This window comes from Hippopotamus amphibius, chromosome 1, assembly GCF_030028045.1.
Source record: "Hippopotamus amphibius kiboko isolate mHipAmp2 chromosome 1, mHipAmp2.hap2, whole genome shotgun sequence".
NCBI lineage: Eukaryota > Metazoa > Chordata > Mammalia > Artiodactyla > Hippopotamidae > Hippopotamus > Hippopotamus amphibius.
The window spans coordinates 6,714,238-6,729,752 of record NC_080186.1 but is presented as its reverse complement, the minus strand read 5'-3'; the positions used below and the strand labels follow the sequence as shown (position 1 = coordinate 6,729,752).

The 15,515-nt window shown below is 50.5% G+C and overlaps 1 long non-coding RNA gene across 5 annotated transcripts; it reads left to right on the top strand.

Annotated features, from left to right (window-relative positions):
* The first annotated feature begins 1,065 nt into the window (after positions 1–1,065).
* Positions 1,066–13,804, top strand: LOC130829275 (uncharacterized). 5 transcript variants are annotated; one of them, XR_009047475.1, is made up of 8 exons: positions 1,066–2,244; positions 3,567–3,675; positions 6,528–7,780; positions 8,558–8,737; positions 9,092–9,270; positions 10,226–10,395; positions 12,600–12,683; positions 12,764–13,804. It is a non-coding gene; the product is annotated as an uncharacterized LOC130829275 (long non-coding RNA). The 5 variants fall into 5 exon arrangements; XR_009047478.1 differs by lacking the exon at positions 1,066–2,244 and adding an exon at positions 3,363–3,420; XR_009047476.1 differs by lacking the exon at positions 1,066–2,244 and having other exon boundaries at positions 3,369–3,675; positions 6,528–7,425.
* Positions 13,805–15,515: the final 1,711 nt, after the last annotated feature.

Here is a 15,515-nt window from a genome sequence, read left to right as displayed (position 1 = left end):
CTGTTTCTTTTTACAAAAAAAAAAAAAAGAGAGACAATGAAAAAAAAACTGGGGCCGAATCTGCCTTCCACCCCAGCAGTTTGTGTGCAAACTGCTTGAGTTATTTCTCATGGTCTAAGTCATAGCCAAAGCTACAAGGATTTAAGGGCTAATAAGAAATCTATCATGGATTAGAACTTGTTCTTTAAGAAAGTAAAAGACTCAACAGATTTGCGAAAACTGCCTGGGAAGGAGGACCCAATGCAAGGACCCACAATGCTGGCTGTTCCCAAAGACCACCGTTGTTCCCAAGTTTCTTCTTTCTTGTTGATTTGAAAATGGATGCTTGTTTTGTGTCAATTACTGACTGATGGGTGTTTTGTTAATCACTAGTGACAAGGTTAGATGTGCAGTGACATCTCCCCTCCGTTCTTAGGATGACCTCATGGGCTTCCCTGCACAGTTCACTTCCCTGAGTCCCTCCTACGTGTCTAAAGGCTGTAGAGGCATCCCTGGCAGGGATGGCAAAGGACAAGGCCCGAAAGTTAGATCAGCACAGAGCACACATCCAAACACGCCCAATAAATATCTGTAAAAGAAACCAATCGGAGATGCGGGTTAGATAGAAAATCAATGGTGTCAAGCTGGGAGAGAGAGCAGTATCTGAGCCCCAGCACAACCCAGCAGAGGTGTGGTCAAGAGCAGGGGGTCTGCAGCCAGGTGGCCTCCATCTTGCCACTCAGTAGCTGTGTCACCTAAACCTCTTTGTGCCTTAGTTTCCTTGACTGTAAAATGCGGGTGACAATGACAGTACCTGCCATGGAGGGTTATTGATAGAATTAACTAAGTCAACACAAGTAAAGCTCTTAGAGGCCAAGCATTCTGTACACGTAGCTCTTAGCTTTTTTTTAAATTTAATTTTTATTTTATATGGGAATATAGTTGATTTATAATATTGTGTTAGCTTCAGGTGTACAGCAAAGTGGTTCAGTTATACATATACATATATCCACTCTTTTTCAGATTCTTTTTCCATATAGGTTATTACAGAGTATTGAGTAGAGTTCCCTGTGCTATACGGTAGGTCCTTATCGGTTATCTATTTTACATATAATAGTGTGTACATGTTAATCCCAAACTCCTAATTTATAGACCCCCCCCTTCCCCTTTGGTAACCATAAGTTTGTTTTCAAAGTCCATGTGTCTGTTGCTGTTTTGTAAATAAGTTCATCTGTATGTTTTTTTTAGATTCCACGTATAAGTGATATGGCAGGATATTTGTCTCTGTCTGACTTACTTCACTTAGTATGATCCTCTCTAGGTCCTGTCTTGTTGCGGCAAACGACATTAACTTCTTTTATTAACTTCTTGTAACTGGAGGGCTCCGTATTACAGCACCTCCAGAGGCTGGGATGGGATCAGCGCCGTGATATCCCACTGCGGTTGATGCTCATGTGAAAACTTTCAATGCACAATGCAGTGGGTTGAAGGATTGCCCCCCCACAAAAGATGTGGAATCTGTGAAGATGACCGTATGTGGGAGAAGTGTCTTCGAAGATGTAATTAAGGCTCTCAAGACAAGATCATGCTGGATTAGGATGGGCCCTAAATCTGATGACAAGTGTCCTTAGATGAGAAGAGACAAACGAGAAGGGAAGAAGTTTCACAGAGGAGCAGGCCAAGTGAAGACAGAGGCAGAGACTGGAGCAATGCGCCCACAAGGCACGGAAAGCCCACAATTGCCAGCAACTGGCCGAAGCCCGGAGAGAGGCATGGAATGAATTCTCCAGAAGGAACCACCCTGCTGACATCTTGATTTCAAACTTTTGGCCTCCAGAACTGTGAGACGATACATTTCTGCTGTTTTAAGCCACCAGGTTTGTGGCAATTTGTTCCAGGAGCCCTAGAAGACCCATGCAGATGACGCTGTAGGTCTCAAAATCAGAGGAGACTAGAAAAACCTTGCTTTGGTTCTTAAGCCTTAAATATGGTCTTGCCTCTGAAGGCAAGAAAATGACATGGTATTTTTCCCCGCTTCCAAAGAGTTGAAACTCCTTGGCCTAAGTCTGCATACCATCTAGGGAGGGGAAATTGACTCATAGAACAGAGATGTGAGCCTCAAGGTCATATGAAGAAGGGGCAGAGTAAGACGGCTCACCTAAGGGACCAGGGGGTGGCGAATACAGCACGAAGGTCACAGGACCAAGGATCTGAAGACCCCACTTCGAATCCAGGTTCTGCCTCTCACTGGCCAGATGACCTTAGGTGAGGCCCTGCCGTTTCTTGGGTCTCAGGAGTAGCCATCGGTGACCTGGGGGGATGGGGCTGCGTGCTCTCTGGGGTCCCTTCCACTGGGACCCTCCAAGAATCTGAGGCCACCCCCGCCACAACCAGGGGTGCAGCACAGAGGGTGCCCGTAGGCTGACCATGGCTGGTCCCTGGCTCTGTCTGCCAGCATAGCCCGTGCTGCACAGCCTTACCCGTCTCTGCCAAAGCCCGAGAGCCAGGAAGGTGCATGAGGGCGGCCGGTGGATGCGGTGCCCCCGTTGGCGCTGGTGCACTGCAGCGCGTGGCCCTGTGAGTCCCAGGCAGGATGCCGGCAACAGAGCCTTCCCTCCAGGTCAGGTTAGAAACAAGTCACACACCAGGTTGTACTTCAGTAATGAAATGGACATGAAATTGATGCAATTGGTCCTTTTGCATAATTTACTTAGGAGTCTTAGCTCCCCTTCCCCCCAACACTTTCTCCTTAATTGACCTTTCTCAGACTCTGAGTCTGCATTAAATTTGAAATCTGGGAATCCCTTCTTCTCCCCTCACCCTGCTCTCCTTCTCAATTTATCTACTCTGCTTTATCTCTTACGAATGATATTAGGATGTGCTATTTTAACCATATCTGCATTTAAATCGCTGTTGTCTCCTGGAATTTTCCTAATTAAATCCCTATCTCAATCTTAAATGATATTAATTTGCACAGAGGTAGGAGCAAAACTTTAAGAATCACAGACACATCAGATCAAAAATTTACACTTTGTGGCCATCTTGTACATTTCATGTGCCTGCCAATTTTTAAAGTGGGATTTTCTTGAAGGAAAGCAAAAATAGAGATTTTCCCCAACTGTTGAAAATTTGCCAGTGGACAGAGAGGAATTTTCCTATTCTTCTTACCCTGGATCTACCTCTGTCCTTTTTTTGGTAAAGTGATGGTGTCGACTTTTGTCTGAAGCAAAGCAGACTTGTCACCCGTTGCCTCTGCTCCTTCCTGGGCAGCGGGCTGCAATTCTCAAACTTCTGAACGAGTCACACCTTCTCTAAAATGTGGTCCCAGGAAGGACGGAATTAAGGATTCTGCAGTCCCTGTCTTCTTCTTTTTTTTTTTTGCCAGAAAAGCATCTTCAGGTGAACAAACATGGGAGGTGGAGCAAAGCCTTGGACCTGGTGGTGAGGAGATTTTTTGGAGATGTGTCTCCGTAGGAGCGGGCATCTTGCAGTGTCAGGGGTTTAAATTAAACCAAGGTGGGGGAGGGAGAAGGGGAGAGACCATCCCCGTGCCTGCAGCGTTGACTTCTGGCATCATTTCGGTGCAGGGACCCAGCTGACACTTCTTATTTCGGGTCCTGCCTCCCCAGCAGCAGTCTGCAACTTGCCGGCATCCGGACAGGATGGCAGCCGGCAGCCGCTGAGCAGAGGAGAGAGGTAACTTTCTGGGAGGGGTGTGTGGGTTTCTTGATGCTACATCAGCTCATTTTACCCGCTTCTTAGGTAGCCAGAACGATCCCCTTTTCTTTGGGTTTTTAAAAAGCTTTCTTTTCTAAGAAGCTGAAGCCCTCTCCCCGCACTTTACAGAAACTCTGGGCTCCATGAAGTTCATCCAGGTCCTTCCCCGCATCCGTGTAAGGAAAGCTGAGTCAGTTGCTCACAGGAGTAAATTTTTCCAAATAATTTTTTAATGCTGTTCGAATCATTTTTTTCATTGGGTTTCTTTCTTGCGTTGGTTTCATGTTTACACCTTGCGTTTTAATTCAGCTACAATGAATATAAGTTTGTGGAGGAAATTTTGGTGTGGGTTTTGTGATTTTAAAAAAACAAACAAACCAAAAAAAAAAAAAAAAAAAACTACTCCATTGCAGTCCTGCTGCAGTCCCAGCAACCTGGTTTAACTGCAGAGGCTATCACGGTGCAGTCTGCCTCTCCTTTTTACCCTTGCTAGAGTCCGAGTCTCTGATTCCCACCCCCTTGGCTTCTCCAAACCCCCCCATCCCCTGCCTCCTTGCCCACCTACCCTCTGCAAAGGACCCTGTAAGTGAGCTGATGTCCGTGACACTTGGGGTTTGAAGGAGAATTTGGACACTGCAGCTTTAAGAATGCCATACTGCGAAATCTTTCTCCTTCAAGTGACTGCAGAACCTCAGCAGCGGGAGGAGGCAGCAGGAGGAGGAGGAAGAGGAGGAGGAAGAGGAGGAGAGAAAGGGATACCCACTCTCGGGTCAGCCCGTTGGGTAACTCAGACTGGAGCGCTCAGCCCTTGGCAAAATCCAAAGTGCAATCAGGACCTGACTTTGGGTTGGTCCACATGCTTGGGCACGGGGAGACCCCATAGACTCACTGATGAGTTTAAGCTTAGTCCTTGCCTTAGTGCGTGCGTGCTTGCGTGCGTGCGTTTGTGTCTGGTTAACTGGCTCTTTAAGCCGTGTGGAATCGAGCTAGAGAATGCCGGTCTGATCTCTGTTGTGATTTTTGCAGCCTGGCTTGAACCCTGGGAACACAGAGGCAGCCTTCACTGCCTTATTCATTAAGGATGGAGGCTTTCTTCTTGTGGGTTTATTGAGGTGAGCTTTGGAGGGAAACTTGAAACAATGATTTGTGACCGCAGGGGCAGAGGCTGCAGCATTTAAGAACGGATGCATTCACTGATATGTTGGTAGTAGGTGCTGAATGACGATGCACAGGGTGCCAGGCAGTTGTGGGGGGCTCCATAAGAAGCCCATCTAGATGGAGATGGGGACTGCACAGAAGCAGCAGAAGGCATGCTTGGGGCAGTGGCCCTTTCCAGGGAAATGCACAAGGAGCCCAAGGCGTCTGAACTCTGGTCTCGGGGACCAGACTCCTCCCCATCTGGCCAAAGGGCCTCCCCAAAGGCAGTTGCTGCCTCAGTAGGTGCCGGCTGGAGGAGCGCCAAGGCTGGCACTGCTGGCGTGGCATTTGGGACATGCAGTGCCTGGATGCGGGTCTGCATCGGGGGTGATGTCACGCAGGGCCAACGGTGGCATGTGCCCAGGTGGTCCCATGCACTGGACAGGCTGAGCTCTTGTGCAGTTCTTCCCAAAACAAAAGAGTATCTTTTCACAAAAAAAAAAAAAAACTTTAGGTCTCTCACTAAATCTGCTCTAAGGATGCGCAGCAAACCTCTCAGATATAAATTATCCAGGCAAGTCCCTGAAACAGCAGCTGGGCCAAGGCTGGCGGTGCTCCATGAGCTCCACGGGTTCTGCGTGGTGTTCTGGGTCTGGCTGTAGCCTGGAGCCAGACTTGGAGGTTCATCTTTAGAAAACCCTGCCCGCACTCTGGCAGGGGCTGCGGCAGTTGAAGCTCCTTAGGACATGAGAGGTGGTCCCATCAAACTCTCTGCCAGGCATTTGGGGAAATTCGGGCTCACAGACAGATATTTTATAGGGTCTTAGACCGCATAATTGCCTAGACTTGAAAAGCCTTCTGCAGGTGAAGACAAACCCCCTCCCCCAAGTTAGGAGCATCCTCATGCTTGTCCACTTTCAAAATCCCTGTTCCTCTGTCTCACTCCACCCATTTTTTTTATACATTCCCTGTATATTTAACACCATCTTTGACCTCTGCTCATAGATCTGTGGTGTGGGTTTGCAGACCCCCTGAGTCCTACAGCAACTTAATTTTTTCAGATTGACATCCTTGGATGTGAAAGACTTCGAGCCTGGTGTACCCAGATGAGTCACTGGGGTCCAACACACTAGCGTCTTTGGCGGTCAGCATCGTGTGGTGCTGATGATGGTGCCTCATTGGTGCATCAGGCAGAACTTGCCCCTCCCCCTAGAAAGCTGCTAGGCTGTGCTGTTTGGACAAACCTTGATGAATTTTCCCTCACCAGTGGGATGAGGTGTCAGTGGCTTCTCCACCCTGGGGAGCAAGAGACTAGAGCTGGCATGCCCGGGCAAACTCCTCTCCCATTCAGTGCCTCCCTCCCCTGCCCGGATGACAAATGAGCATCCTTTACATCTGGAGTTAATTCCTTTGTATCTGCAATTAGCCAAGAGAAAGGCCTCTTGTCCGTGGCTGCAAAGCAAATGTCACTGTTGGCCCCAGCATCCCGCCTGCATATACCAGTCTCTGGTCTGCTAAGAGGATGTCCGGTGAGACAGGAACTTCACAAATGTGTCCCGAGGGGAGCAGGTGACCCCAGAGCCCAGCCCTCAGACATCGCTGGGGCTTGTGAAATGAATGACACACACAGCCAATGTGAGATGAAACGAGGGGCTTCTACAAGCTTCTCACTGCGAGAGCTCTCCTTCCCTCAGCAGGTGCTATCATGGCCAAAGTGACCACATCAAGGCAGTCGGGGAAGAAGCAGCCAAAGTGACATGAGAGCCTCGGGGAGGCTCTTAGCCCCTGCAGGCCCCTGGACACCCTCATCTCTCAGGGAGTAGAATGGGGAAGCCAGCTGCTGAAGAGCTGGTATGGCGAGAGCTGTCTCCACGCTGGACACCGAGGGACCAGCATTTCCCAGGTTTTTCTCAGGAAGAATATCCAATGCAATTGAGGCCGGCTTCCCCCTTTCCCCCAAGTCAGACCCACTGGTCCAGGGGCTGCAGGAGGTGGGGAGCAGGAAGAAACTCTCCCCCTCTCTGCCCACGGGTCAGATCTAGGAGGTGACAGGGGCCTGGGCTAATCTTTAAATGAATTTTCTCTTTCCATCCCCCAGAGCACTTAGAGCAGGCACATCACCGCCCTGTAACTGTTGCAGGGAGACAGTGAGGCTAGAACTGGTCCCTAAGTTAGGTGGGGGGTGTGCCTGGAGGGGCAGGAGGGGGTGTGCGTCTCGGTCCCAGGCTCCCTGGCGGCTCGCAATGCACCAGTGCTGACTCAGGGCTTCCCGCGCCCTCTCCTCTCCCACCCCATCACCTGCCCCGGCCTTGGCCCGCCGAGCCCGTGCTGCTGGTTCTCCGGGTCTCCTTGCGCAGGGGCGGTTGGAACCCAAGCTGCTGCAGGCCCTCCCCCGCCCTCCCCGCCGCCCGGGCCAAGTCAGCAGTGCTGGCCGCCGCTGGGCTGCAGCAGCGGGCGGTGCAGAGGCCCTGCACCACTGCTCCGGGCTGGCGGGCGGCGCGCCTCTGCCGCGCTCGCGTCCCGACGGCCACCTCCCGGCGGCTGCGCGCAGCCAGCGCCGAGACAGGACCCGGTCCCTGATTGGTGCAGTGAGTGAGTCTCGGGCTTTATTTATACAACCTTTTCTGCACGACTCTACTTCATCGGAGTTGAGGGCTGGGGCCGGAGGCAGCCTTCCGGGCTGAGGATGACAAACGGGGCTCTTGCACCGACTGGTTTCACGCATCCTTGGATGGGCCATTTTCACAGGCGCTTCTGTTCCAAGCATCCACTAAGCGTGGGGCTTGATTTGCGGGAACCTCCATAGAAGAACAAGACGTGTGGCATCTCGGAAGGGCTGGGAGGGTGAAGCCCAGGGATGCTGTTGTGTCTGGGCCCTGCCTTTGGACCTCCTGCTCTGAATTGTGGACACCGGTCTGGAAAGCAAGACTGTCTTTCCAGTTGGGGGGTAAGACGGGATTCCCAACTCAGACATCCTCTTGGGTGAGGGCAGAGGGACCTTCTCGGACCATGTTCTTGAATGCTCCACTCAGGATGTCTGGGAAAGCCTGCAGAGAGAGATGGAGGCACAAAGGCGGTGAAAGGAAGGGTTTTTCCCAGTGTCATGGAGTTAGTTGCCGAAGGTTAAAGTTGGATGTGGAGGAAGTCCAGCTTCCCCGGCAGGGGGAAGCTGAGCCAGAGAATGTGGGTGGGGTCTGATAGCTGCTGGCCCTCCTGGGTGATGTGAGGGGCTGAGGTGGCAAGGGCTGGGGACTGGGGACAGAGAAGGCAGCCCCAGGGGGGCCAGACAGCACCTTCTGCCCAGAATAGCAGCCTCTGGTGCAGGTCTTCATTTATGCCAGAGGCATGAAAATGCTGCCTGACTCGTCCCCTGGGGCCTGTTCCTGGCAAAAGCCCTGTCTCCTGGCAAGATGGGAAGTGATGTCACACTGCACACATGGGCCTGCTTTTCCGGGGCTGTTAGTGGCTATGAGACAGTTTGGAGACCGATGCCTCTCCCTGTCCCAGACCCTGGACTTCTGCAGGGAGAGCTTGGGTGCTGGTGGCTGCTTCCTCCCATTGCTCACTTGAGTTGTCTCCACCTTGGAGGCTGCCCTTGGAGCCTGCATTGCGCTGGGAGGGGGAGGGAGGTGGCAGAGGGGGAGGAGAAGGGGGAGATGGCAGGGGTCATGGGGCCTGCAGACCCTGCTGCCTGCTGATGTCATCGGTTTGGGGACCTGCACAGAACTGACACCAGGAGTCTTCCTGCTCAGCCCGGGACAGACACAGCACTGCAGCTGCCAGTCTTCCTGCCAAGGACGTGGGGATAGGCAGCTCTCCGGGGGACCACCTGCACCCTCCAAGCAGAGCCAACTGGCCAGCTGAGTCCCTGGGACTCCTCCAGGGACTCAGGTATAAGGCAAAGGTGAGGGCGGTGAAAGCGAATGGTGGGCCTGGATTTCAGCTGGAAATGGGACAGTTAGGCAGCGGCACCTAGAATCCTGAAGACAGGGAGGACCAGGAGGCAGCCGGGGGACGGGGGTAAAAGGCTCCAAGGTGCTGCTGGGATCCTAGGGCCCCAGGGCCACATTCCAACCCATGGCGCCTGCCCCCCGCCCCCCACCAACCATTGCTGCTTTTCACCCAGTGCAGAGTCAGCAGTTTCTCTGCTGTGCCCATTCTCTGCAGATCTGATTAAGGATCAGAACCTGTCTTTCCTCTTAAGCATGCAGACTTTAGCCCCACAAGTGAAAGGTACTTTGAAATCATCTGTTGCCAGCCCTGAGCTCAGAGACAAGGATGATGAGGCCTAGAGGTTATCTGACTTGCCCAAGGAGACAGGAAGCTCAGGGAAGGGCTGCGAATCCCTGGAACGTGTTTCAACTGGCATGTGGGACAAGGATAAAGTCATCAGCGCTGGACCCATTGAGCGCCCCGACTCCAGAGAAATAGGACAAGGTAAGGAGATTGGGGACCTGGAGGGGACACAGGCCTTAGGTCCTAAAGACCACGGGCAAAACTTACTGGACATCAGGCAGTACTGCTTTGGGAACTGAACGCTGCCTTTGAGCAGGTTTGCAGCACCTCTCGTTTACGACTCTCACTGGGCAAAGTGTCCAGGGGAGAAAACATGGGGCTTTTTTTTTTATAGTTGTTCCTCTTTGCAATTCTGGGAAATCGGGGCCACTGGAGTCTGGCGGCTGCCAGCTGGGTTATTAGTGCTGTAACTTGGGCTTCCTCCAGCAGAGGGCGCGCGAGGACGCAGGAAGGAAACCCAGCGGCTCACTGCCGGGCTGGGCCGTTGGCGGAATTGGGGATGTGAGTTTTATTTGGTCCCACGCATTCAGGCAGAAGAATTTTTCAGGATTTTGTTTTGACTAATGCAACAGAAAGTGCACCTAGAAATTTCCCTGCTACTCAGGATCCGTGTCCTCTCCTAGATCCTCCCACGTTTCATTTTGGCCTCTGAGAAAGGTCTTGCCGAGTACAGTACAGAGGGGAGGGCGGCGGCCTTCCCCGTGCACAGCCCTCAGAGGAGGCCCGATGAGTCGTTTGTGCCTCTGTTGTCCGAGGAAATTTCACAAAATTCCCAGGGAGAGCTGGCCATCGTTGAAGAGGGTGGCAAAGGACAGATGGGCTGGCCCACCAGCTGGGCGTTCTAGTCCACTTGCAGGACCTTCAGGCCACCCTGGGGTTTCAGGTGGGGCCTGGTGCCCACCCCTTGTTTGGGGAATGTTACAGAATGACAGTAGCAGACCCAGACAGGGGTCCATGTGAATCAGCCACTGGGTTTGGCCTCATTTTTTCCGGCAGGCCTCTCCCCTGATGGTCTGTCTTTCTGTCCTTGTTTGGGGACTTCTATTGGGAGTCTCAGCTCACTTTCATCCCAACGAGTTTCCTCTTTCCTCCTCAGTGGTTCCACTTGTTTAACACTGATTTGGGATTGTGAAAGAGGACCAACCCGAATACCCATGAACCCAAAATGCTGCTTACTGATGACCTTCAGCTATTCGGAGGTGAATTACTGCCAGTATCTAGAAGACAGCCCATTTTCCTGGGTCATGAGATGACCTCCCCTCTATGGTAAGATGTGGTTTTAGGTGGCATGCCATCCTGCCCGGGTGGTAGCTTCTTAGTTCTCCACTTTGGAGCGGGTGTAAGACTGTGTTGTAAGCACTGTACGTGCTTGTCGATGTAATTGCTGCAGAGCAAGGGAGCTGCCAGACTGCTGGTGAAGATGTAGGTTAACTTGACAGAGGTGGAGACCAAGAAATCTGGCTGGGGACATCGCAAATGGGACCGGTAGCCAACACATAACTTTTTGACTCTAGTGGTGTAAAATTATCATTTCTCCCAAAGAATTCTTGATAAATTCGGTTCAACCCAATAGGTATTTATTGGGCGTCCACTGACATGAGAATTGGAGCTGTGAGTAGGTATAAACAATCTAGAGTATGATCCTTGCCTTTAAAAAATCAATAGAATTTAGGGGGAGGATAAATTGGGAGTTTGGGACTAACAGATACACAGTACTATGTATAAAATAGATAAACAACAAGGATCTACTGTATAGAGGAAACTATACCCAATAACTTGTAATTACCTATAATGGAATTGACTCTGAAAAAGAATATATATGTGTGTGTGTGTGTATATATATATATATATATGAAAAAGAATATATATATATACAACCTAATCACTTTGCTGTTTACCTGAAACACTGTAAATCAACTGTACTTCAATTTAAAAATATCAATAGTATTTCACTGCATGGCAATAGGGCGGCAAAGCTCCAAGGGACAGGGTCACTTCTCAGTGATAGGAATTGATGGTTCAAGTTCTACCTCTTCCTCCTTCCTCCTTGAGTCGAGCTTGGTCAAGGGTGGGCACTCAGACGTTTTTCCAGCATGCTAGATCATTTGAGCTGAGGAGCGTGGCTAGACGTTAACCCATCCTGTCCTGGGGCTCAGATTCCTATTGCAGTGCCTGGGTCAATACCTATCACTTGATTTCTGGGGGCAACTTGCTTCGGGGTCTATCTGCTGGGGGTGAAGCATCTGGCCTGGGCTTCATGTTCGAAAAGATTTTTAGATTTTTTAAATCATTTCCAGCAAACAGCGCAATTCTCTTGTATTTGAGTTGTGTGTTAAAAGCATTATATTATTTTATTTTACTTTTCAAAAATTTTCTTGGAGTATAGTTGACTTACAATGTTGTGTTAGTTTCAGGTGTACAGCACAGTGATTCAGCTATACATATACATATATCCATTCTTTTTCAGATTCTTTTCCCACATAGGTTATTACAGAATATTAAATAGAGTTCCCTATGCTATACAGGAGGTCCTTGTTGGTTATCTACATTACACATAGTAGCGTGTGTATGTCAATCCCAAGATCCCAATTTATCTCTCCTCCCTCCATGTTTCCCCTTTGGTAACCACAAGTTTGTTTTTGGAATCTGTGGGTCTGGTTCTGTTTTGTAAATAAGTTCACTTATATCCTTTTTTATTAGATTCCACATATGAGTGATACCATATTTGTCTTTCTCTGTCTGACTTACTTCTAAAAGCATTAAATTTTAAATGTTTAAAATGCATTTTTCTAATCCTGTTTTGACATCTCTTCATTCTGTCATCTCCCAGGTCCCCTAAGACATGGCCATGGCCTGGATATCTCCTGTCCTCTGAAAGGCCCTGCCACACACAAGGCATTGCCCCTTTGTGGTTTGAAGGTCACCTTGCCCTGCAGCCCCAATGTTGTAAATAGTCCGTTCAAGGTCTCAGAGATACCAGGCTTCCGTCTGTGTGATAAATGTGCTTATTTGACAACAGGGAGTGGACCCGCCATAAGTGGTTTTTAAAGAAAATACAGATTAGATTTTTCTTCAAAACAGGAGGGGTAAGATAGGACTGGCTCATGAAAAAAATGTGAAAGGTGCCCAGCTTGTCTTTGATGCTGCCCTACTGCCTTTACCCCACTGGCCTCCCAGGCTGCCCTGGAGGCTCAAAGGGACCCCAGGTCACCAAGGGACCCCAGGTCCACTAAGCTAGCGCCTCTGCTCAGCCTGGTGGCCTGAGTGCCATGTTTCTGTTGCATCGGACTCGTCTCTTTCTTCCATCCTAGAAATTTTCAGAGGTTCCTCCTGGCAAAATCGCCCTTTGAAGAAAAGGCTGGTGAGGGAGACTCGAGAGGACCTGCCAGCACCTGCAGGCCGCCTCCCTGCGCACCTGGTGCTGGAACTGGATTGGTTTTCACAACGGCTTTGCTTCTTGGCTTCTCTAGATCCCTGGAGGTCAAACGTGGCTGCTCTCCCAAGGCATTCCTACCAGGCAAGTGGGAGAGACACAGCTCCAGCACGGAAGTTCTGTGAGTACCCTTTATCTCTTCCAGATGCTTGCAACACATGGTCTTCGGAGGGCTGTGCTAAGCATTCTTTCTGTTTCTAGAAAGACAGGGGTGAGGCTAATCTGTGGCAAACGACAATGGAAGGGGCCACGGCTGCAAATATACAACGTGGCAGTATCCGCCCAAGGGAGAGAGGACGGCTGTTGGTGTGGCCGGCCAGAGAAGGGGCTCCGCTGAGGACAGTGGCCGGATGCATCAGACACGAGCATCATCCGTGTGGCCGTCGTGTTGGAGATGTTTATATAGTCTAGGATCTGGGAGCCTTTCTGGCTTTTGCGTTGACCTCGGCTATCCTTTAGGGTAGACTTACCTTAGGAGGGCAGCTCATTCCACCAATGACTCTTTAACGTGTGTCTCGTCTCACGGTGGCCCCACCTGTCCTTGGCATTTCTACAGCATTCCCCGCTCAACAATCTCAAAGCCCAGGTGTGGAGTTTTGTCCAACTCAACCCCCAAGGACACCCCTCTCTTCTATAGAACAATCCACCTTTTCTATTGATGTGGGTTGACTTTTTCTTTCTTTCTTCCTTTTTTCTAATTAATCAATAGAATAATGTAGTTATCCACATCAGAAATAAAGTGCTTAGGGGAGTTTCCTGCCAGTCCAATGGTTAAGACTATGTGCTTCCACTGCAGAGGGCCCAGGTTCGATCCCTGTTTGGGGAACTAAGATCCCACAAGCCAAGTGGCGCAGCCAAAAAAAAAAAAAAAGTACTTATGTTAATATTTCCTGAATTAGTGGAGAATGATCACTTTCCCCCTCCATGGCCCTTTGCCTGTAAGAAATGAGCATTGTAAGCACGGGCCTACGGACCACCTTACTGCTATTTCCTCTCATGTCTTCCTGGGGGCCCAGGCTGGAAACTGGCTTAATTGTTTCAGCCTCTGGTCCTCACTGCCCATTGATAATGATGGCGGTGGTGACCAAAGATGGTGGATTTGGGCCCCCAGTGTCCCTGCCTGGTTCCTTTGGCCTCAGGGAGGGGGAGAGGCTTCTTGGTATGTTCCAGGACCAGCAAGGAAGCTAGTGTGGAACAGAGGCAGCAAGAGAGATGGTAGAAAGAAGTAAGGGCAAAAGTCCGTTGGGGGCTGGTTCATTTGAACTTTTTTTGGCTTTGACTCTGAGCAAGGTGAGGCGCCGCTGGAGGGTTCTGAGCAGTGGAATGATGCAATCAGATTTCATTCTAAACAGATCAGTCCTGGATGTTGGGTTGAGGACAGACTTGGGGAGCAAGGGCCACGTGAAACCAGTTAGGTGGCTACAGCAACCATCCGGGCAAGAATATGATCATGGTTTAGAGTGGAAGCAATGAATGTGACAAGAAAAGGCAGAGAAGGGTCTGGATTCTGGCTGGATTTTGAAGGTGGAGCCGACAGGCTCTGCTGATGGACTGGGTGTGGGGGAAGAAAGAGATCAAGGATGAATGGTGGAGCGCTGGAAGGATGGGGCTGCCATGTGTGGAGATGGGGGGGACTTCAGAGGAGCAAGCTGGGGAGCCAGGGTGGAACAGAACTTCACTTTGGGATGTATCATGTTTTCAGATTCCTAGTACACACCCACGTGACTTTGGATTAGCAGCTGGCGATTGGAGTCTGGAAGTCGTGGCTGTGGACATTAATTTGGGAGTTGTCAGATGTGATTGATAAGCTTTGAGGCTGGACGAGACCACCCAGGGAGGGAGGGTAGGTGATGGGAGCTCTGGGGTCCCCCAACACAAAAAGAGTGGGAGTAGGGAAGGAACCAGCAGAAGAGACGGAGAAGGAAGGAGTGGTGGGTAAATTAGGTGAGAACCAAGAGGGAGTGGCATCCAACAATCCAAAGAGAAAGGAAAAAAGACTTTCAGAGATCACGGAGGTACCAGCTATGTTAAACAGTGCTGATGGGTCAAGCAAAATGGGGGCTTGGAATTGACCGTTGGGTTTAGCAACGTGGAGGTCATCCATCGGTGACCTTGATGAGGTCTGAGCAGAACAAAAGCCAGCTTCAGTGCTGCCTCTCTGGACCCAGTGGGCAAGAAAGAGGACCTGCCAGACCTGGGCGCATGGCAGCAACGTGGATGGGCACTGGCCTGGCAGCCTTCAGGTCCTAAAGGCCTCACTGGCTCGGGGGAGGCCCCTTCCTCCTGCCATTGGTCTCAGCAGGTGCAGCTGCAGGGCTAGGGCTAGGCTAGCCCTCTTGTCTCCAGTGACTGCAGAGACAGCCTCCAGGCCATTAGTCTGTGGAGCCATCCAGATCCAGTTCTGGTCCTCCTGGGAGCTGCCAGGCACTGGGCTGCCCAGCACGAGTGAGCCATCAGACCTTCCCAAACATTGTGCCCGAACTCGGTCACGCGACTACCTGTCAGACACCACCCTCGTGCTCATATTCAGATGGCTGTGTCACCATCAGAGCACATTGGCTGGCTTGATAGTGAAAGGCCTTCTGCCTTCAACTAAGTTAAAGGACAATTTGGTTATCAAAGAAAAGTCTCCTTAACATGTTGCATTTGGGGATCTCAGCCCCCAAAAGTGGATGGTCATGGAGACCTCTATCCATACCTGTTATGCTTCAGGTAATGAACAGTGTCTTAGAGTAAGCACAGGGGGTGGGGAGCCGTGTCCTAGATCTCTTTCTCATAAGGCCCCAAAACATAAGTCAGTAGGTGATACGGCTCAGGTATGCAATTCTCTGATGTTCTGGCTTAATTCAGGATAGACTTAGAGCCGCTAGCCACATGTGCTAGTGCACTGAGGGACTGAACATTACGTTTTACTCAATTAATTGCAACAGTCACGTGTGGCTCGTGGCTACTA